Here is a 25,350-nt window from a genome sequence, read left to right as displayed (position 1 = left end):
ATAGCAGGGACTGTGGAGAAGCTCCTGTGTCCCAGATTACACTGTACCCTCAAGAACTAAGTTAGTGGAGTGAAAAGATGGGGATGGCATTTGCACTAGTTGCAAACATCCTATTTATAGAATCCTAAGTTAGTATATTTGGGATATAATTATAGAACAGAAGGCTCGGGGGACACCTTATATCAGCCTTCCAGTACCTAAGGGGGGCCTACAAGAAGGCTGGAAAGGGACTTTTTACAAGGGCATGTAGTGATAGGACAAGGCATAATGCGTTAAACTGAAAGAGGGTAGATTTAGTTCAGATGTAAGGAAAAAGTTATGCATGGTGAGGGTGGTGAGGCACTGGAACAGGTTGCTCAGAGCAGCTGTCAACGTGCACTCCCTGGCAGTGTTCAAGGCCAGGCTGGACGGGGCTTTGAGCAACCTGGTCTAGTGGAAGGTGTCCCTGCCCATGGCAGAGCAGTTGGGACCAGATGATCTTTAAGGTCCCTTCCCACCCAAACCATTCTTTGATTCTATGATTTTAAGTTGCACTTTGAATAAAACTAAAGTATTAGAGTTAAAAGGACAAAACTGAACACTCCTGATTGAGATAAAATTCAAATCAACATTAGATGCTACATTTTGCCCAAAACCGTTAGATAAATTTGTTCTTTCTTTTGAATTTGTAAAATTCCTCCTGTCTTGTGCATCATTCCCTTGTTCAGATCTGCAACGCCAATGAAAAAGCATTCATGCTCTAAAAAAAAAACCAAACACGATTTGGTACTTTGTAAATATGATCAGGATTAAATTACCAGTTCAAATCTAGCAGCCACAAGTGCGAATCATTATCTGGCATCTGCCACTTAGTAGCCTGTGATATATACAAGTAGTTTTACTGTGGTCCTAGATAGAAATGTGCTCACAAAGAAAATGCATCACATAAATGGTGATACTTTTGTCTTCCAATACTCCAGTCTAGTACCTGCATTGAAGCCCATGGAAGAACATGAAACTACAAAACCCCTTTCCTGAAACAAAGAACTCCCATCACTTCTCAAAAATAAATAAATGGTCATTTCAGAGAAGAGTTGCAAGTGTCACTGAAAATAACCGCATGCCAGGGTTACTAAAAAGCACATGTCAGTATTTCCCTCCTTCCCTTCTTTTTTAAGGGCTTTTCATTTGACCTTCATTTATATATGTGTGCATGTATATAAAAGTGTCATGTTTTTTTTCAATTAGGGTTTATACAACAATAATGTAAACATGAACTCACCAGTTGCTCATGATGAGTTTCAACCTGCACTTTCAAAAAAGCTTTCCTATCATCTTACCTGGGCACAGAAACAAAGCTAAAAGCTTGTACACTGCAATCCCAATTCACTGCAAAGTAGTGGAAAAAAATTTTAAAAATATCAGTAAATAAAAATTAATGCTCTATGTCACTGAAAGTGTAAAAATATTACCTCCATTCTTCCATTCTCTATCTTGTCTCTTTTCAAATAATTTTTTATTAGAAATAATACTTTCTCTCCAACCATACATATATATAGGTGAGAGAGAGATATATATGGTGATGTTCATCACACATACCCATCCTGTGATTTCTTCCTTCCATTCCCAGAAAAGAAACCATTTTCTTCTGCTATACATATATATGATATAGACCTGGAGATTTATTATGCTAGTCATTCAAAAAGGCCGCAGAGGTATTTTAAACAAGTTAATTAAAAATCAAAAAAAGTTGAGCTGTGATCATTGAAAAACAGGATCAAAGGGAAAGAGGCATTTCACTTTGCTCATTTGTTTGTTGGTCTTAATATTCTGTACAACTATGCTTAAAAAAGCAAATAGAAACAATCCTTGTTTTTCTTCAGCTTTCACTTCCCCAAAACATTCAAAAGATGTTTAAGCATGGTGTCACTGAAGCCCACTTCAGAGGAAACTAAGCAAGCTTAGTAGGATTAGCTCTTGCCTTTATAAAAAGATTTTTTTATATATGTCAGCATATATACATAAGCACAGATAAAGTGAGCATATATATATGTGTGTGTATGCTATGCTCGTATCACCGCCCTCATAAAAGCACTTACTTAAGGGTCACTACTTGAATATGAAACAGCTGAAACGAAAGCTCCACATTTGCAGAATCACCTCAAGGAAGCGTACAGTAAAGGAATTCTGTTTGTCTCCCATGCCCTCATTTTGCAGCAAACAGGTGCCATGACAAGGAGAGCAGGTCCACTTGTTCTAAAGTCTAATGCACTTGCCAGACATGAGGAGAGCCAGAAACTCTCTACTAATTATTTTGGCTAAGTGTTTCAAACCAGAATCAGCTTACACAAGCACACAGGTGCTGAAAGAGCTTGGAAGCATTACCCAGCTGCCTCTGAAACAGGTGACTTTCAAGATGAAAGGGGCTTCCATTCAAGTGATGCAAAGCAGTATTTGGCACATTGCACACATACAAGAGAATTACCACTATTGTCATGTAGATACTGAGCTCACTTTTATTAGAACATATTTTAAGGACAATTCCACTTTCTCCTCATGAAACAAATATTGTATAGCATCCACAGGTTTTCTAGTAAATTATAATCATATAATCTTTTCATTTAATAAGGCCTATTCAATTTTAACAATAATTACTAGACATATTTGATGTTTCACACATCCAAGACCTTCCATCTCACCATAAGGAAAGCCCCAAAACTCTCTTAGTTTCTTTTACCTAAAGGGGCTAACTTCCATCGGCACCCCATTTAACAAACTACAGGAAAGCTCCCTTGGAAACTGAAAAAAGCGTCGGTATTGTCGCTCATTAAGAAGCAAGTCGAGTATATTCTTCGGACAACTCTTCTAGAAGTGTATCAAGCATAGATTTTAACTATGTCTACAAATTAAGAATTTGGAAACCACCATGAAGAAAGATTGGAAAGAGACAGAAAGCAATCCTCTTACAGATCGAGCTCTTGTTAAGAATGGAAGATTCGCACTGAATAGGACAGCCGTGAAGCAACAGTACTAGGGAAGCAACACTGCTGCCCTATGAAGTAGAAACGACACATGAGGAAGTTGGATGCATGTATTTATCTGGCCAATTCTATCTTTACTTGGGAAATTCTTGTACCCCAGTCTGGTTTTGATTTTGATATAGATTTATGTGAGCATTACATCATTTTATAGTTATATAACTTTTATCACTTATACTAAAGTTTCTTAGAGCAAAAATGTAGGTATCATCTTTGATTTACTCCTCTAAACAAACAGATAAAACGCAGAACTTTCCTCCCCCCCCCCCCCCTCCCCACCCTTCAAAAGGTCTGCAAGTCAACCTCTTACATTTCCACAGCACCTTACACACCAAAATCTCAAATTACTCTATAAACTTCAAGTGTCACCCATCTTGCAGAAAAGCCTTCTACATGCAGGAAGCTGGACAGATAGATACTACACCTCTTTAAAAGTCTTAAGAATTAAAGAGCAAAATACTGTGCCTCTTACAAGTACATTTTCTTGTGGCTGGACAGAACAACATAGCCAGGTTTAAAACACTGGCCCAGAACCTTACAGTTTATTCTATAGAGAGGTGTTGATTTTTACTAGCTGAGGTTTTTCATTACCAATACTCATCCCACAAGCATTAAGACAGGCACACACAGACCTTTGGTGGAGTTTTGGTGATTCACCACCACATACATACTTTCCACTCAGAAGTGTTTGTTGGTGGGGCTCTTGTGACTCACCTCCAACGCACTTTCTTCCCCATCATCATGGTCCCTTGGTGGAGTGTTGGTGATTCATTAATGCACAGCCAGTCATCTTAACCCAAGCAGTTTGCCAGATGACTACATTGTGACTTCTGCTTGCTGAGTGAATTAAAAGTATTCTTCCACACCAGTTTGTATCTCTAGAGTAGGTGAGCTCTGAAAACAGAGCTGTTCTACTACTATTCCCATGAGCCCAGTCCTTCCTGGTTTTGCCTTGTCCTACTATTTCTTGGGGTCAATGAAACATCTTTCCTTGGTGTTTAATTCCTCATTTTCCACATGGTCAGGTAACCACAGGTAACTAACAAAATGAACACTTCAGAAAACTACCAGCACTGTGAAGCCACTTCCAGGCAGTCCATTAAGCTGAACCCCAGCACCAGGAACAGACTATCTTCACTGTACCATTACAAAGTTAATGACACTGAAGTCCAGCAGTGCACACTTTGTGGTCACTAACTGTAGACTTATCCCTAGCACAGATTATTCTTAGTTGTCTACTAGAGAATAACTCTACTGTTGAACAATAGGAAGGAATCTTGAGACAGAGACCAGGATACTTTTTAATTAAAAAAACAAATCAGCCAAAAATACCCCCATACAAATCCCACAAGCAGCAAGCTCCCAAGAAGTTCTGCAAAAAACTGTCCTGAAAGAAAACCAGAAATAACTCTGAAGAGGCACAAGCATGGTGTATACCTACAGAACACTTGAAAATGTACAAATCCAGAAAGTGCTTCCCATACATTACCCCAATACATATTTGCATATAACAAGAATTATGCTGTTTGTAACTGGTATTGCTGCTGTTACAGAGGATGTTCCTCACTATCCCACTCTCCACACTCAAGGTCCAAGATCTGATTTTGTCCAATCAACTGAAGATATAAAAGGTGCTGAAAAGTCCAGAAAGGAAAGAAAAAATAGGTCTGTAGTCACAGATGCGTAGGAAGGTTGTGTGTACAGGGAATAATTCTCAGAATATTTTTAGGACTCTGAATTATTAGTAGAGATCACTTTCTCCCTTGGTATCCTGTCACAACAAACTTTCCCCTTGTTCTGTGTTTCCAAATGACCTTCATACAGAATAATTTAAATGCATAGTTATTAGCTATTTAAATCCTTTCAAAAAATGCTCTTGGTTATTATTATCTATAAAATACTGTTTATTTTTATCTCAGTTGTAAAAGCGAGACTATAAATCAAATCTCTAACACCCTGCTCTACATTCTGCTGTACTTGAGGTTACAACAGTCATCAGTACTCTCCTTGTTCCTTGCTCATTTATGCCATGAAAAGAAGTCTAAACAGGTAGCACATTCTGTCAGTGGTGAGGACTTACAGCCCAGTTACAGATTTAATAAAATGTCCTCAAAAATAGTTATGTCATATCACTTTGATTGTGGTCCTCCTTATATGCCCTTTAGCAAGAAACTGATACTATTTAAAGTAACCTAAGAATACTATTTCTTTCCCATCATCTACCAATCACTCACAGCTTAGATTAGCAATTACTTCCACATATTTACATAAAAAAAATATCTCCTCTATGGCTCTGAAATGCTACAACTCTTTCTCTTAAAAACTTCCAGTTTATTTCCAAAAAGTAGGCTGGCCTACAAAAGCAGACAGAAATGCATACTGTCTGCAGAAATTCCCATATCTGTTACTTCCATGACTTTTGGAAAGATAATTTATTTAGAAGTAGCTCATATTTTTGTTATTACTGTTTATTTTCTTAAGTTTGCACCTATATATTCAAAATCACTGATCTACAGAAAAAAAAAAAAAAAGAGAGGCATAGCAATAGCAAAATGATTATGCTGTATGCTGCAAATTACACTATTACTTTGAAACAGGAAAATGCATACGCATATAGGAAGAAAGGACTTTTGCGTGTGTTTTTGTATGTTTTGGGTGTTGCGATCATGGTGGTTTCTACAGTGTAAAGCCTTATATCCAGATTAGCATCCCTATAACCAAATTGCTCTTCCAAATCACTAGAACCGACCATTACACCTTGGAGGATATACGTATCAGTGACCGCAGACAGTAGAAGAGTTGTCAGCAGTATAACCACAAAGATGTATGACCACAATTAAAACCCCACATCACACACCCCTCTAACTACAATAGGCTGCAACTGAAAAAATATACAGAAATAAATGGTCCATAGGAAATACAGAGCAAGAACTTGTGCAGCCTGCTGTCTCGAAAAAACGATAATAACCAGCATTTCTGTGCACGCCCTCTGACTCAAACTGGGATCTAATGGAAAAGGATGAATAAAACAAGTACCCACCTCAAGTGTAATCAGGAAGCAAGCTATGAATTCTCAATCAATTACTCAAACTTTACCAGGATGTGAGTCCACAGCCTCCTCCAACTCATGCCAAAGTGGATGTGGTTTTCCAGTTGCGTAGATGAGTAAACCCTCAAAGCTGTTAGTCCGTCCCATACAAATACATTTTGTTTACATTTAGATCCAAGGGATAACACTCAAGAGGCTGCATTCATACAGAACACATTGTGACAAATTAATCCAGAGCTGGAGGCAGCATGGCTTTACCTTCAAGCCTGTTGAGAAGACTCCTTTCCACCCTTCTGCAACTAGCAGGCATGTTAACAACAATCCACAGCAAGAGAAAGTGAGTGGAGCCTTATAACACCAACAGTGAGTACTCACAATCCAATGGCAACACTGACAGCATACCTGAACCCTGACTAGTGCCATTTTAAATGTTGTAGGTTATCCTTTCCAGCATGCAACCGGTACCTGATCAAAAGGTTTTACATTTATATATATATAATCAAATGCAAAAGCACAACAGAAGAACAAGAACACCATCAGAACACTACAAATTTCTCCCTAGATGGTACTAAGTCGTGCTTCATCTGCACATATTCTAGTGCCAGATATGTACAGAAAAAGACAAAAACCTAAGTCTGTAATACCTGTATACTTAGAGAAAAAAGTCAGACAGACCTGACTATATAGAGCACATGCATATCCCACAAAGCAACACGTCCAAGACCACATAGCATCTGTTTCTCCTTTTTTCCCCTGCCACCCAATTACTCAGCTTCCACAGTCATACCTCATGTATGAAACCTGGTAAATTTTAACTGACATTTTAAAAATAAAGTTTCTAATTATTGCTTCTGCAACTTTTATGATCTTACATTCTGAAAGCACAAAGAAGACACAAATAAGAACCTATTCAAGGAAAGAATAACTAGTTTCATGCATTAATAATCAAATGTAGCTATATAGTCTTACTGGTGATTTATTGCATATAAATTAAAAGTTCTACACAATTTTTACTTTTTCCTGAATTCATAATTACCAAAGCTTAAACAATTCATTTTAAAGTATAAAATGCATTTATATACTTTGTAAATGCCTCTTCCCCTGAACAAAACAGTAAAGATTTTTACGTTAGCTTTATTCCATTTCCATCTACTTATTTCATATTTTGTACCTATGGAAACATTTTAGGCCAGAATTCCTTAGCCTGGATTACACAAGAACCTCCATGAAGCATATGAGAATTTACCATTTAGTGCACATAAACCAGGCTATACAGGCACTACAAAAAAAGCAGGCCTGTAAAACCCATTACTTTGTTTTCATAGCTTTACACAGTGTATCTTTTGTTATGACAGCTGAAAAAATCACCCCATTACTCAGCCCTCTCCTCCCTGCTCAGCATTACATCCCTGTTTGCCTTTTCGCACACATCCATTCAACACGTGCCCTGATACACCGGCAAACTCTGAAGATCCATATTAGCTGTGGCGCTAGCATTTATTTTTTCCTCCCTTCCCTCAGAACAGGCTCACATCAGCCCACTGCTTTCCTCTTCAATATTACCAGTACTAGCCTGCATCCTCAATATCACTCATTTCAGCTACTGCACTTTCCACTCTGCTGCCTTTCATCATCAAATCTAGCTTGCGCCACTAAAAACTGTCTTCTCGTGCACTAGCAGAGGTCTGGGTTGATCATGCTCCCCTTATTAGATGTCCATACATTGTCTTCATACAGGTCTTTCCCCCTGCAATTGCCTTTAGCTATTGGGTAGTTTAAGTCAATAAGAGTCATTAAAAGAACTGGCACAAGCACCCAGTACATCCTCTCCCGACAGTAGAGCCAATAGTAGTATCTTTTCTGAGTTTGGGCTTTAGCAATAGAAGAAGTTAAATTATTTCAAAAGGTAGAAGGATAAAATGGGAAGGATTTTAAGAGTAGAAAACGCAGAGCAACTAAAAAACGGGGCAGGGGGACAAGAGGAATCTTCATAAAAAGAGCAGTTACTCTCTTTAGGCAGAGGCCCAGAGTAACGTTGTACTAATACAATTGGGAAATGCAACTTTCAGTGTCATTTAACCTGTGTTGTAGGCAGTTACATTTATTTCCTCAAAACTTCATAAGCTAAATGGGCAATTTCAGAGCCACATTTTAAAATAACTCAAAATGTTTTAGAACATTCATTAAGCAGCTGTGTAAATCCTGTCTCCTGCCATTCTTCTGATCACTCCAACAGGAAATGCCACTCTGTTAGCTGACGCTTCTGCTAAACAAATGTGAAATTGCATCAACAGCAGACTAGTCAGTGCAAACCTCCAACTCAGTGCTCTTTTGCAGTTTCAACAGCTGCCTCAGGACTAGGGCAGAAAGGAATCAAACCAAAAGTAAAAATCATGATTTCTTTTCCCTGCTGTTACAAAAATCTGACTCCAACAAAACTGGGATTTCATCCTAAAACTGGTCTGATATGCTTTGGTGCCTACAAAATTAACATCTTCACATGGATGCGTATATATCCAACACCATCCTAAGTGCAAGAACAGAGAAAGAATTCTCTTCCAATACACAAACATCCACACTTAATGTTTTTGCCTGCAAGAATTTCATGATCCTCAAGAAAAATCTATGGAATTATGTCTACTTCAACATTTCTCTAAAATTTGATGGTTTACATTCTTCTTTCCATGCCTTTAGATTTATCTTTTTTATTCTTTATACGTTTGAGTTACTCATTTGTCATATTACACATTTTGCCTCTAACTAAAAAAAATGTTTGAACCTCAAGATGGATAACATGTCAGAGAAAACTTAGTTTAGTATATACCTTTATACTGCACTGATTAATTGAGTTCAGTCCTGTTGGGCAACATGTTTCCTGTACCTGGCCTTTAGATTGAGTCTTGATGGTCATAAGCATCTTTCTTGAATATAAGAGACAGTGAGACATATAGCGATCCTTAAACTCCCCCATCAGTTGTACTTCACTTGCTATAGTTCTAATTTCTCTAAAACGTCTCCCTAAGAGTCATTTTCAGTTTACTTAAGTAATACTAAACAATATATAAAACATTTAAGTGAAAGCACAAAACCTTAAATGAAAAAAAGACTTAAGAAGGGTGGCTATGCACCACAGTCAATTATGCAGTCAACATGTACAGTAGCAGCTTTGCTAATGTTCAAAGACAGACTATCTCTTTATAGTGGCATTGTACAAGTGCATAACATTTAGATAAATGGAAAAAGGTGTATTCTACATAAAGTAAGTCTTTTTAAGAAAACTTGGGAAATGTGCCCTTTGTGAGCCATCTCCCAATGATTTCAGACTTGGAAAATATCACCAACAAAATTTGTAAAGCAGAGTTGGAAAGGTTGCACTTCCCTCAACAATTTGTACTTAAGCAGCAAAACTTAGCAGACAAGTTAAGTATTCATATAGCATTTAAACATCTAGACAATCTGGAAACAGAGAGACTCACATGAGCCTGCAGGCTGCAAGTGTTTCACACTGGAATTGACATTAACTTAAAACACAATGTAAGTGATTATATCAAAATGGCAATAATAAGTAAGCCAGCTTTTCACATCTCCTCTCTTGATGTCCCCCAACTTCGTCTCTGTTGTTAGTTACGATGAGTACAGAATGTGCACGTGGTTCAGAGATAAGGAATATCCTTCTAGGTTCCTGCAGGGAAGTCACGAGCCTGGGTTTCTAAGATCATAAAAAGGTAATTAACAGGAATAACACCACAGTTCATTTACTAGACATTATCTGCCATAAATTTTTACCTTCCTACATAAAGCTGGCAAAAAGTCCAATTCAGATGCTATTAAAAATACAGAAAGGAATACTGAACAATGCCAATAAGAGATCAAACTCCACAGACCTTGTGTTTTTTTAATCTTGCTTGTGAAAAGTTACACTTCTATGTCTCTCAAAAGCCAGAAAGAAGCTATCCTTCATAGCCAGGTTTACCAGAGTAAAGTGACAATATTTAATATATTTTGTAGAACTTTGTTAGGAATTTCTAAGACAGAAAGTAGAAACTCTGAGAAAGTTAGAAAACTGGTTGAAAAAAAACACAAGGGGAGACAAAATAAAAACAATGGCAATGATAGTGTCAGAATTGTTTGGATTCCATTTCAAAACCAGAAAGAATTCAAAAACAACCACACAATCCATGCTTATCTTAGATCACCAAACATGGTCCCAAATAGATTAAAATTTTTGGCTAAGGATTAAATTACCATACAACCTTGTGCACAATAAACCAAATAATCCAGGAGTTTCTGCATTATAGCTGCACCTATATCCTGAAAGTCTTTAACATTAAGACTGCTCCTTCCCCAGTATGGGTCCAAGCTGTTTTCCTTTTATCCATGCGGGACCATGCGAGATCATAACAGTAGACAGCACACTTCATTTCGGTAGTGCCAGTTGTCACATGGGCAGCATTACAGGACAGCTCCCTGAACTGGACACAGCTATGGTAGAACCCACTGCCCAACATGCTCCATTCACAGAGGGAGTAAAAACCAACAGAAATACCCTACATGTACCTTCAGGCTTTGTACTGGTAAGATATTCCTGCAGGAGTGGAAATTTCCTGCAATGATGAATGTTGGTCACTAGTAGACTGTGGTCAAAACATGCTTAACATCTTGAATCAGATTCCTATTTGAGGTAGGTGTGTTTTGAACAAACCAGTCCAGGCACTCATACCTCAGATTTCTTGTTTTCTCAATGTAACCGTGTGTGGTCTCAGAGCTTCACCCTCATTTAAGTGAGCCCCTTGTCCTCTCATTAAGTCTGAAGAGGGTAAAAAAAAAAAATGGCCAAATGTCTCAAGATTAGTTCACAATTTGACAATATTCAGCTTACTTAGTACTACCACCTCCTCTAATTAAGACTGCATTTTCCCCCCACTTACTTAAGCAACTTCAGTTCCCCACTGCACTATCATCTCAGCCTGACTGAATGCAGAAAAACCCATTTGAAGTTTATCAGAAGAGATAGTTTGAGTTACACTGAGTGCCACAATTGAACTGTCTCAGACTTGGTATGGTTTTTGAATGACTCAATAAATGAGCTGTTAGAGATAACAGCTATAAATTTAAAAGCTGCTATCTCACACATTAATAATGAATGAAACAATAATACGCCATTTTACTATCCCTCTAAAACCAGTGCTAAAAGCTCTAAGTGTTCATCCATGAAGGCACACTGTTCTGTGAAAGATCTTGATGGAAGCACACATTTTCATGTTCTTTTGTACATACAAAGATTTTGTTATGTTGGACTACAGATGTTAGAAACACCAACATTTTATCTTTTGGTCTCCACAGCATAGCAGATGCCATCACACCAGAAGTATTACTATGGGAAATGGAGGAGGAATTACAGTAGTCAGCTGTTTTAGTAAAGCTGAGATAGCTGCAAGTAGGAGCATCAATATACTCTAGCATCACAGACATCTCTTCTTTCCATTTGTTATATTCTTACCTTCTTTCCTAAAGCTTGAATAAAACCAAGCAATTTTCTTCATTCTTTTACTTTGGAATTTACATAGGTCATTTGTATTTAGAAAGCCCTTTCACAAAAAGCAACCTAAAAAAATATCCTACTTGTACTGTTGCCCTTTCAAAGGTTATAAAAGTCTAATTTAAAAAGCTGTGTTTCCAAGAGACATACAATGATTACATAATTTCAGCTTCCATTTTTACCAAGTAAACATCTGGTTCCTGTGGTGGACTTGCATCATTCTCATTTTACTACATATGTATCTCCTTTAGTATCCCAGGCCTGTCTTAAAAAGTGGAACTTTCACAGCAGTCCACTAGCCTTCATATGTTCTGAAGAAACATAAACGGCAAACTATTTAAGGAACTGTTTTTCTAACACCAGACAGAAGTATTTTGACTTTGGATAGAATGCAAAATTCCCACTAAAGTCAGTAAAATAAGTGTTTGGATGATAAACCGAGACCAATAGTGACGTACCACAACCTTTTCCTATTTACATTGGATAAAAAGAGGTCACTGGACACTGACCAAGCAAATGTAAAAAGAGTTCTTTTTTTCTAGCAACAACCTTCCTACAGTCTATCCAAGTCTCCCACCCTCTTTACTGCAATTAATCATCCTGAATGATTTGGTACCTGCTGGGATTTTTTTCCCCTCTCTGCTCCTCATCTTTTAGGACAAACTCCCTTAATGAAAACACTCTATCCCATGAAGGTTCATAGCTGCTATTCTTCAATTCTTTTCTACTGAAGTTTCCATCTCTTCCTTGCACAGGCAGCAGGAACAAAAGCTGCTGAATTTCTCTGTATATTGCAATTTACCTTTCTATAAATGAGGCCTGCAATTAATATGACTCCTGATATTGTTGGGTTTACTGAAGCCTGAAGAATATTTTCAGGCTATTCTTTGTACCCATTCAGTACTCTGCTTTTCCTTTCCAAGCTAGAGCATTCTGCACCCTCCCACACAACTCCTGTATCCCTCCATTTTCTGGGACGTCCGATACACACATTCTTTGCCTGAGTACTTTCACACCCTGCTGCTAAAGCATAACCCCCTGGATCTCAGTTTTCTGTAGGCAGGTTTTTGTTGTTTTCTCCTCTCAAAGTTGCGCAATACACACATTCAGAAGAGCAGACACAGGAAGAGTAAAGAAGAAATGTCATCTTGTGCAACACAGGCAAAGGAGGCCTCCATAGAAACTGAAGAGGCAGAGTTTATGGGATACAAAGAGGATGACAGATAGAGGGGTTAAGTGAAGAATGTTTTGTAGGATCTTACATGGTGTGACATTTTTCATCTTTTTACTTTCCAAAACTCAACTTCTCATCAAAATACAGAACTGGCTTATTTTCTAGGTTCATTCACAACTCTCAGTAATCATGTATGTGCATTTATGTTTGAGATTATTGTAATTTTGTGCTTCTTGCCAAATTTCATTTTGGGTAAACACCTTTGAGTACCTGAATCCAAATTTGTGTTAAGTATAATATTCCTTGCTCCTCTTTCTTTCCTGGAGTGCTTCCATGTGCTCTTACACAGCTGCTACATTCCACTTAACTGATGACTGATTTTTTCACACCCATACACATTTTTCCTGAGATCTATTGTTGCCCAGCTTTAACTTCCTATTCCTATGTAACACACTGAAATTTTAGCAATTGCTGTTGCATTACACAAGGATGTTTTATATCTGTATTTTATAGTGATCCTAGAACAACTAAACAACTACTGTTTGACATTTCTTAGCAGGGACTCTCTCAAAACAAACAAAAAAAGGAATAAAAAAAATTGAGACATCTCTCCTAAATTTATGGGACACATTTTCTTGCTTCAGTAAGAATGTTCTTTAAAGGAAAATAAAGAAAAACAGGAAATTATGAGAGCTCAATATGAAATCTAAAAAAAAAATTTCCAGCATCATACAACCCTATATTACCCTCCGGGATCTGAATGTAGCTAAAAATAAAATACTGAGCTACAGTATTTCTGGTAGTATAGAACGCCTGTCCCTGTAAGGCATATTTAGTACTTCTGTTTGTGGTTTGCTTTGGTGGGGTTTTTTTTCCCCTCCTTTAATTATTCATCTCTGCAGAAAATTGCCATTAGTCCAAAATTCTCTTTAAAATGAAGATTTCACCTCTGGAAACAGTCTGCTCAGGGGGTCACAAAATCCCTGGCATTCTTGGGTTTTTAAACTCATTAACCTCCTTACAACTGTTATCAGGGGACTTTCAATACTTAAATAACCAAATAACTAACACTTTCAAATGCTGGAATGCCATCGATGACAATGAATGGCTTTGGACCTGTAGTGCTGGAAAGCTGCCAGTTCTGGCCAAGGATTTGCTGAGTTTATGTTGAATTCTTGGACTGGATTCTAAATCCCTGTATTTGGATTTCAGGCTTTGGTACTGACCTATTTGTATCCTTAACAGTAATAAATTATGCAGTTAACTGACAACGGCTTCGATACGAACCAAGAGTTCTCAGAACACCATGGAACAAGTGTTTCAGTCCTCATCAGATAAAAATTACTTAAGTACAAGTTCAGATTTGATTTGACTAAGAATACCTGCTAGATGCATTTTTTAAAAATGAACAAGGTAACACTTCTGAACCTACAGAATATTATTTCTCTTCAGCAATGAGGAAGATACCTCTATTAACCTTTACCACCCCAACACAGAGGGCTGCTGCAGGACTCCTCCGCTGAAACCTGCACAGAGCTCAACTCCAACTTGAGAACTGTTGGGGAAATCATTGTTATAAAAATTAGACTTATTTTAAGTCTGTATTATGATAAAACTTCATACCAAAGTGTCAGGAGAACCCCTACTGAGTAACGATTGAAGAAATAAAAAAATTAGAAACCCTACAACTCTTTAGACAAAGTAATATACAGGCTGCCAAGGAAGATACACCCAAGGCTTGATGGATCTCCATAACCACACCCTTCAGTCCTGCAGGCAGCTATCACTTTATTCCAATTCCTATATGATGCATGCATTATATGGAACTTATTTACCCCATGGTTCCAACACCATTAAAAGAATATCAGAGGGTACACAAAACTTGCTGGCACCAAGTAGCATGTTATAACTTATTACTTTGAGAATGCACCAACTCCGTGTGATATTAATTCAAAATAATCCAAAGACAACATAGCAGAAGAAGGTATTTGTACAAAGCCACAGAAAGCTCTTCTTTACAAAAGGAGCAGAGCACAGGGCGAAGAGAGGAAAAGGGTGGGTAACTGAATTGATATTTGGCTGCACAAACAGTAGGGATTTTAAGTCTATGATGATAGAAGTATTTCATTGGAAAATGACTCAAAGAAGGAAGTGTTTAGCCACTAAAACAAAAATAAAACTGCTCGTAAGTGGTGAACAAAGACAATACAGAGCATCTTTTTATATGGCATCTCTTAATGCACTGTAATTTAGATGAAGGATAAAAGCAAACTAAAAAGAAATACTAAATCTCTACTAATAAAGTCCTCTGAATGGTTTTGCCTGTACATTTACCAGTTACATTTCTATAAGTGCCACACACAAAGATCCCAACTCAGAGAGCACTAGGCTCTGTGGATTAAAATCTCAAAAAGTATCCAAGAATAAAACTCACTCCAGGTAATGCTATCAAAAGTTGACTTTTTCAGTAGCAATTAACTATGTGGACATTTTGGAAAACTTCACTCTGGATTGATAAGAAACAGCAGTTTCCAAGAAGCACTTACACAGTACATGCTTACAATGTAGTATTAGCAGGCTGTGATAAAATAGTACACTACTTTTTCTTCCATGCAACCACACGTAGAAGTTTTAAGAAATTGCTGTTTTATTTGAAACAACCAAAACCAATTTGTTGACAACTTCTAAAATCCATTTCCAGTTACTCAATTGCATTGAGAGAGAAAGAATTAGGCTTTTTATATCTATCTTTGCTGCATGTAAAATTATATCAGCATGTAAAATTATTATAGGAATTTGGTTAGCCTCAATTTTTTACCAGGAAAGGATAAAGTAGCAAACTTCTGTTTTCACCATTATCTGGTCACTGAGCTATATTTTAAGTACCTACACAACGAATGTTTACTTCTTAAATTCTATAGTAACGGAGTTTCTTCCAAACAGGATAAAAGGATCACATTGTACAGCACCAAGGTAATCAGAAAGCCATCTGGATAAATTAAAAAGCAGTTAAGGTGTAATTTCTTGCTAAAACTGATCACTCACAGCTCCAGCTGAAGCCAGACTGCAGACATCACAGCACTCTTCGAAGCCCAAGACTTCAGAGCTCCTTTAAGCCACAGGGCACTGCTTATTTCTGCTACACTGATCAACCAATAAGCCTCCTTCCTGGCCTAAATCTATTTGTGATCTAACTCAGGTCAGACCAAGATGCTCTGTGAAGTACTCATAAGGCTTATAAGAGGGCAATAGAAAGAGAGGTATTTATTTTTCTTGTGGGGGGAAAAAAATTAAGACATATCTTCAAAGTAAGACTGCTACAAGTATATTATGATTTAATATATCATGCATTTTCCAACTCAATTGGCCAACATCATGGAGTACCAAAGTTTTGAGTAACATCAAGCATTAGCCTGCTATATGTATTACAAATAACTATTTCAGACTTCTCTTTGCGAAGTAGAATATCGTCAATCTATTTTTCATATAAACATATAGAAACAGCATCAAACCTTCTCTGACTTCTGGTAAGGAGTCTTGCCAAAATTGTGACACTAACCAGGAACGATGAATTACACTTGATACAGCAACAGGCCTCCCCGTTTTAATGTTCACCTCTATAGAAAAAAAAAGTAATTTCCAAACATGGAATGATAGCCTCTTTATAATTTATTGCCATATATACCTCATTCTGTGTTGAGAGCATAGACTTCAGATGAGATGAAAGAAAACAGCATTAAAAAAAAAAAAAATCTAAGTCCACAAACACTGCACTGAAGAATTAAGTGAACTCTCTAACATACCACTGGGCACACTGATAAAAAACCAGCATAGAAATGGCTTTGAAGGGCATGAATGCACCAAGCGCTTAAAAAATTATGTAACATTCAACATTTTCTTTTCACTGTCTTCTCAGAGACCAGCTACTTCAATGATGTATATTGCTCTCATCCTGGCACTTCTTTCTTTCATTCCAGTCTTGAAAAGCTGTGTTAAATTTCCCAAGGGCTCATCATTCAGTAAGTACGCCTGTTACAACATACTTATGTGTCTCTGCTACAATAGCTATTTCAACAAATAAACCACATAAAATTCTTAACAAATCTACAATTATATGAAAACAGAAGCAACATATTAAATGGTTGACCACAGCTTTTATAGTCATTTAGCTGCTAAATCCTTCCTTATTGTCGTCTAATCAATTGATTTGAGGGAGTTCGTAGAATTTACCATATTTCTACAAGTGAGAAACATATTTAATTGTCTATTCTTACATGCTTTCCACAATCTATTACAGACATTAAAATGAGCATAACACACTTATTCTAATAAAACAGCACATTGTAAAAATGTCTAACTTTGGTGTAATTGTTCATAAAAGATTTGGTCACATTTATATATATTAAAATATGTATTTTACACATACATATTTATATAGCCATACCCTAGGAATGGAAACATCCAGAGAATACAGCTGAGGAGAGAGGTGTATTGATTTATTGCATAAACTTTTAAGATCAACAGATTAACTTCTAATATGGAAAGAACTCCCAAAAACTGTAAGAGACATGTCAAAATAAGATTCCTGAAAGAAGAATGTGAATCGAGCTATTAACTTTGGTTTTGACTTAACAATATGAAATAAAAGACTAAAAAGTCAAATATTTATTTCCTGTCAAAAGAGGAAAAAAAGGAAGAGTTTCGATATCATCTTCTCCCTTCCCCCCAGTTAATAAAACCCAGTTAAACTGACAGTTTTATAAGTATTCCCATTTTCACAGAACTATATTTTTCTGAAGATTATTTATCAAAAATGGAATTCAATCCTCTCCACTATGAAGAGACCACCTTACAAACCACCTAGAATCTTTCATTTGAGAGTTGGAAATTCAAGTGAAATGAATGAGACAAGCTCCTTCCAAACTTCATGTGAAATATTCTTGTGGTTTTTTTGGTTTGTTGGGGTTTTTTAAACTAAAAAAAAAAAAAAAAGGTGAAACTTAAGCAGCAATAGATAAAAGCACAAAGGATGCTGAAAAAAATTACAGGCTAGGATGGAATTTGATTTAAAGGCAGGTAGTGAGATTTTTTTAAGCTGGATAAAGATCTAGCTACTAAGCTCCTAAATTCACTGAAAGTCCTATGGCCTACTTTCTCCACTTGGTTTAAAGTAATGTCAAAAGGCCCAGGCACCTGCCCTGTCCTTATGAAATACAGTTCCCCAAAGATCATGCATTAGAAGGCTTCCGACACATGCTCCGTAACATAGGCAATGACAGAAATCATGTCTAACTGGTGCCATAATAAAACCAGAATGTGTGCTAAGGAGCCCTGCCAAACTACAAACCCTGCACTGCAAACAGGCACTGTCCTTTAATCTTTTCATTGCTGCTTCTTTTCTAATCTAATTCACTACTTCTCAGCATTTATACTTGCTTACCTTTTGCATGCCTCCCAAATCAGGCAATACAATTCAATTTTTTACAGTCATTTTTACATTCCTATTCCCAGTGATGCAATGACTACATTGAAAGTATTGCAGAGAACTTAAAGAACAAGGTAATTTTGGCAACAAAAATGCCTACATAGAGATTTTGTATTCTTCTTACACAAACAGAAATTTGGGAGCAAAATTTTTAATTTGGATAATAGCTTTCCAAATTTTAGACAGGTACACTATTTTGACTTTGTTTCATTCTGTTTCAAATTATGTCAACCCATTTATTTTCAAGCAAACCCATACAGAGAATTTTATGTTGTTTACAGGATGGATCAAATACATTTGTCTTATTAATAATGAAAAAATATTTTGCTTTTCAGCAATGCAACAGAAACAAGCATTTCAAACTATCATATTAACCCTCTGACTTAAAAACAACATTACTCAAATAGCATAACACCAAGATTAGTCTTCTGCTTGTGATGTGTCACAAATTACATTATGTGTTATATAATGCACTATATGTTTATTCTGGCTCAGATTCTTTCACCTGTTCTCCCCTGGCATTGCTAGAACTACCAGATGGGTCCATTTTATATTTAATAAATTTACCCCATCTCCCAGGATTTCAAAGAAGTAAAGCACTGACAAGAACCCTAGTTCTTTCCTTTCTTGGATATAGAAAAAGAATCTAGACAGAGATTTTCCTTTTAAGAACAGAATACAACATTCATAAATAAATATCTGGGGAGAACACATGTTGTTCAAAGCAGCTAAAAATAGTACAATCAACAAGCATATGTTTAACTGGAAACCTTCCTAGACTCTGAAGTAACATTATTCTTTAAATCCAGCGTGGATATGACACTCAAAAACTGTTTGGATTTTTTAATGGCAATGGAGCAGGCATATTCAGTGTCTGCTTATAGATAAGGTGAATAGCACACACTACATACTGAACTAGACTGACTCTCATCTTCATTCCCTCCACCGTGTTACTTTCCTATTCTTACAAGCTCCTCAACACACTACAGCTAAAATTTAATTTCATCCAAAATAAAGCATTTTTTAAAATTCCTTTTATTCTCTGCTTATGTAAAAAATAAATCCTCAAGAAGGGAACTTAATACAGTACAGCAAGTTTTAACCACCTGTAGTTCTTTAAAAATAGTAACTGCTCTAACGGACTTGCAAACCATGCTCCCTTCATAAATCTAACAAATGGGGTGAGTGGATGTACATTAATGAAATCATCTGCTTATCTTGATCACTAGGTTGCTTTATATGGACTGGGGCAAACCAGTTCTTTACAACCCTCTCTCTGGCTTTCTCCTTATTATCTGCTTTCAGATCATAAGATGCATGAGGTAGAGGATCACCCCTTTGTCAAAGCTGGTAATAGGATCTGGCATAACTAAGCCTGCAAACCATGTGGCCTCTGAATACTACAATAATAAAAATAGTGCAGATAGACCTTTTAAGTTGCTAAGTCCAATTTTGAATACACAGCACTCCTTGTATAGAGTGGAACATTTTAAAACAATAGCCTAGAGCCCCAGTAGTGAATTTCCCCACTTGCAGAAAATACTACAAAACCCACAAGTCTTTCAGCCCTCTAAATGAAGCACTGACACACAGTACAGGAACGAAATTTACTTCAAACACAGCAATATGAAACACAAACCACCTTATAAAGAGTGCTGCCACCTCTCCAAAGCCCATCTCCATAACGGAACACTGCACCTCTCCTGACATTAAAATTTTTTTATAAAATTTTCGCTTCAAGTGTCACACAACTACACAAGAATCACACATTTTCAACCTTCAAAAGTCTGTTGATGTGCTTAAAGAGCATCAACTCAAAACTACATAACCTAATCAGAAGCCTGAGGACAGAAAACAAACAGAAACAACCTATAATTCAGATCTAAAGAATCTAATTATTTTTATTTTTAAATACATCAAGGTAGCATTTTCTACAGCATCTGCACTGAATTAAACCAGTATTTTAATTGAAAATAATTGATTTTTAAAATTTTTTTAGGAAAAGAATGATCTAATACTTTAGTTCAACAGTATATTCTTCTGAATTATTAGAAAAGAGCCCAATTAACCAAAATAAGATGGTCATGTAAAAGCAGATATCCAGGAACCAACATCAATCTAATTACAGGGATGAAAAAACCTCTATTTTCACTGATATTAATGGCCAAAACACTGCTATGATCTTACAATACAGAATTTGTTTTGAGATTAGAGTGAACTATCATTTCCATCAGCTCTCAGAGCATATTTTTATTTACCTATAACTGTTACAGCCATCAATTTTAGAAGTCATGGGCATTATGCTTTTTCTACAGGAGTTACACAATAGCTTACGTTTACATACCATTTAAAATACAAAGAGTATTTTACAAACCAACAAAAACTACAGTCTTACATTCACTGCTGAAAACAATCCATTCCCAAGACCAAAACTATTTGTCCCAAGGAAAAGACAATTCAACCTGAGAAATACCGTTACTAAAAAGCCGGCATTTAAACTGGTTCCTCTACTTCTTGTTCATAAACATTTTTTTACTGGGAAAATATAAATACATGAGCTGCAATATTTAGAAGTCAGATAATATTACCAGAAGCTTTTCTAGAACTTTTACCTTTAATTGAAGCTATTATTACCTTTCTCTCCACTTCTAATAAATGTCTTGAAAATAGAAGCTCTGTAGCTCAAGCTCTCAGTGACAGGAAAAGCACCCTGAAAAGCATCCAGGCACCAAGCTCTATCACCTGTTGTCTCAAACTAGATCAAATAAGCAACAACAGCTTTAAACAACCTGTCCCAAACCCATCTTCCTTCCCATCAGCCAGGACAAGTAGTAATACCTTTATCCATACAGACTTCATACACTCACCAAAATTCTCAGACCAAGTAAAAAAAAAAAAAAAATGTAATTTTGGAATAGTTATGCTGACATTAATCAATAGTTCTGTCACAGCCCAACACCTGTGACATTTTAAGGCAGTAAAATGTCATCTGAAGTCCCAGTCTTTGCATCAGCCTTGCCAGCCTGCTGGTTCACCGGCCTCAGCAGCCAGCCAGCCCCAGGCAGCCGGCAAGGGCCAGTACAGTCGGTGCACAAACAGAAAACCCACAAGCACAAGCTTAATGCTGAAGTCAGAGTTATAGCATAATAAAATAAAGAGCTCTCTAGAAGAACAATTGTAGGAAGGTATACGTACATTGTATGCTGGTTTAAAACAAAAGAAAATTAATAACACCAGAAGCTTACCAAAAAGGTTATCAGGGATCTTCCCTAAAAACATAGCTAATCTTTCCAAGGAGAAAGAACAAAAGAGCTCTACATGCTCTGTAATTCAGCATTTATACCCTCAAGACTAATCTAGCCCAGCTGTGGGAACTGCATGCCCTTACCAGATGGAATAGATCAGGTATGCTCCTGGAGCTCATCTTCCTACATAGTTTCACCTGAAGGGAATCCACCTAACCACTCTGAAAAAAGTTAGAGTTTACTTTCAAAAGTGCATTCCTCATCCAACTAAAATGTGGAATCGAACCAAACCATATTCACCAAAGGACATAATGACATTAATATTTAGGATGCTAATAATGAACTGACTTCACTTTTAAAACTTCCCAGTATTCAACTTTTACCTATGAAATCCTTTCTGCTCACTAAAAATTTCTAAAAACATTTGTAAGGGTTTAGGATCTGGAGCTACTACCACCTGCCAGTCACAGCCTGTCCTCAACACAGCGCAGGCACCTCACAGCGAGTCTCCTCTCAGACTTTAAAGTTTGGATTTATTAGCACTGTCAAACCATCACCTCAGGATGGTAAGTCCAGTCTTGGAAGTCTAAATAAAAAATACTGCTGCCCCAAAACACTTAACTTGCTCTGATGAATTCAGTTTGTTTTTTAAAAAGTGGTAAGTTATGTAACTTAGCTTCAACAGGCACCAGGTCAGATCAGGTATGGTTTACATCACCTTTGCTTCATACCAAGTCATAAAGTAGATGTGAACTGCATAATATGGCTCAGACACCTTCACAGAAATAATCATGCAAACAGGTATATCTCTAAACCAAATTGGTATTCCCCTGTCATTTCAAGAGCACACAGGTACAGCACAATTAAGTGCTGAATAACAGCCTAGAACTCTATCCACCATCATTTTGTACTGTATCAAATCATATCATCCCCCCACCCTCCAGCACACCCACCCACACCCCTTAAATCAACTCACTACGTGATATGACCCACCTCTTAACAAGACTCGGCAATACCCTGGCTTATCATTAGGGAAGGATTTTAACAATTAGTAACTCAGCAGTTTTATTCTCTTACTGCACCTGATGCAAGTCTGGAGTTTTTTCTGCAGTATCCTTGAGATGTTACAGGCAGAAACGTTAGCTATTTCAAAACTGAATATTCTATTTCTTTGTGTATAAAAAGCAAACACACAAACTTATGAAATTCTGGGTTTAATTTGTTGTTTAAAAAATAAGTAAGCACTTCACCCTAGAGGTGGAACTATTTGCCACCTCTACAAATTATGAATATACATTCTCCTACTCAACCACTCTTTAATAAGACAGGAAAGTTTCTAAATATAGTTTCTGTAATCAGTTATAAGGATACATTTTACTTTTGTACACAACTGGCATGGGAGCAAGATTAAGATCTAGTCACTTTAAGCCATTAGCATTTCTCACTTGAAAGAACACAAACCCAAAGACAAATAATCGCATGGACAGTCAATAAAGGCAAAAGTTTATAAACAGCTTTATTAAAGCAACTGTAGTCATAGAAATGATAATATGTTCTGATTACCCCCACAATTCAACATGGGAGCATGAAAATTTATTTTTAACTTATTTCTAAGAACAATCAGCTTGAAATAAATATTTTTGATTCAGGGTGTGTATCAACCTCTCAGGTAAAAGAAAATTAAAATTAGAGTACCAGATGTTAACACAAGAGACACTGCTGCTTTCAAGAGCTTTAAAAGAGTGTGTAACTTTACAGACATTGTAGTACCTTCTCCTATGTTTATATATGAAGAAGAGAAGCCAGATAAAGACTACTCAAGTGCAGAATAGGATGTGTAATGTCAACATAAAAAAAAAAAAAAAGGTACCTGGATTTTAGCTGCTGTGTTCATTGACAAACATTTAAATAAGGAAATAACTTTTCAAGAACAATTACACCTCTTTCTGAAACCATCTGAAATTATCACTGACTCTGAAAACAAACTCATTCAGATCTTAAGCACAAATTTTGGTGTCTAAAGAGCTGTTTTGTGCAAGCGTTGACGTGAGTTTCACATATTAACCTAAATAACTGCTATAGAGGTTTTTTAAAAAAATTATGCATAACTTAAGAACAAACATAATGCCATCAATTAGAAATCAGAAAAATCAAATGTTTTTTTCTTCTGTTCCTGGAATTGCATCATTCAGTTGGCAACTTAAAGATACCAAGCTCTTCCTACAATACATATCATTTAAGTTAACATCAGAATTTTATCACTTCAATCATACAGGCAGAGTCAAAGCTCCACACTTTGGACAGCATTTTCCACTTTTAGTAAATTAACTTTATTATATCCTAGGGATATATTCCAGCAAAGCAACTAAAATTATTTTTACAAATATCAAAACTGTTAAGTTCTTAGGGTTGTTTTCTTTTAGGAACAACAGATCTATAATACAAATTCTGCTCTTCTGACTCATGAAAAGACAACACCATAACTTACACATGTAAGGCAGAGTCAAAGGAGGAAAACTAGCATTTAGTCAGGTAAAATTTTGTATGTCCTTAAACCAAAAACCAGACCCTCTCTCAATCAAAGACATCATTCCTTAAGTGTATAATCCATGTCTCTCTAAAAAAAATCACAACATAACAAATAGTGGCTATAACCTTATCCCACAGACAGCAGAAAAATCACATTACTGTAAAGGACACAAGGAAACAAGTATGCATTATAGCTGAGAGCCTTAAGTGATATAAAAATAATGCAAACATAAAATCAGCAGTCCACTGTTTCTGATGCTGAAGGAATCAGAAATCTTTGGATATAAATGTATTGGGAATAGAAGAAAACTAACACAAAAAGCTGGAAAAACTTCCCACATAACAAAAACAATTTATCAGAAGTGTATAATGAAAGCATTAAAAAAATTCCCTCATGAGGAAAAATGTTTGCACCGCATATAGACAGACCCTGCAATATTTTCTACTAACAAGGCTGTTCTTGTGACTAAAAGGAAAAGGAAAAGGGAGGGGTTTTAACTTCAGTCCTTAAAATCCAAGTTGAATTTATCAGCTTCCTAATGAAACAATATTTATAGTACGATAACCTAGAAGGTGTAAAAACATCACACAACATCTGCCTGTTGATCAGCAAACTCATTTTCAAAAAAAGTGATGTCAAATCACTTGCAGCCAAAGGATTCACCATATCTGAAAGCATCTCAAGTGCTCTACATCAACTATGACCATTAGAGGTCAAAGAAGCTAGTAACCTGTTTCAAGTAATTTCCATCCAGCAGAACATCCATGCATAATCACAACGGAGTTTAGCAGAGTTCATACTAGAAAAAATCACAAGATGCTTAAACAAAGAACCACTCTAATATATTTCACTTTACTTTTGTAATATTAAGGTCACCATTTCCAAATAGTTTTTTAAAAGGACGTATCTGTAATAATGTTTCCCGTATACTTAAAATAGAAAATTAATCCAACACCAGCAGTGCTAGAGTTAATTTCATTAATAATAGCAATTTTAAAGTCAGTTACTTTTTTTAGTTTAATAAGGGCTAAACCATTACATACAAATGTAAAAGACATCATGAACAATGAATTAAATATAACAAGAAAGAAAATGCCAAATATTCAGTCACTAAGTTCTTGAACAAAGGGGAACAAAACTGTATTATAAATTTATTCCTGCGTATATAAAGAGCAATAAAATGCAACACAGGAGACCTGTATCTAACAGTTATAGAGTAACAAGCCACTCAAATTCCGGCCGAGCTGTTGTGTTATGCTGCAGTTGTTGATGATGTTACAGTACTTCTCAACACTCTTCCAGCCTGGTGAT

The 25,350-nt window shown here is 36.4% G+C and overlaps 1 protein-coding gene across 19 annotated transcripts in view; it reads right to left on the bottom strand.

Annotated features, from left to right (window-relative positions):
• Positions 1 to 25,350, bottom strand: part of KCNMA1 (potassium calcium-activated channel subfamily M alpha 1) — a 514,017-nt gene that overhangs the window by 480,941 nt on the left and 7,726 nt on the right. The gene's annotated exons all lie outside the window — the stretch shown is intronic.

The sequence above is a fragment of the Strix uralensis genome, chromosome 7 (genome assembly GCF_047716275.1).
Source record: "Strix uralensis isolate ZFMK-TIS-50842 chromosome 7, bStrUra1, whole genome shotgun sequence".
Taxonomy (NCBI): domain Eukaryota; kingdom Metazoa; phylum Chordata; class Aves; order Strigiformes; family Strigidae; genus Strix; species Strix uralensis.
Note: the sequence above shows the minus strand (reverse complement) of the source record. Positions and strands in the feature narration are given on the sequence as shown.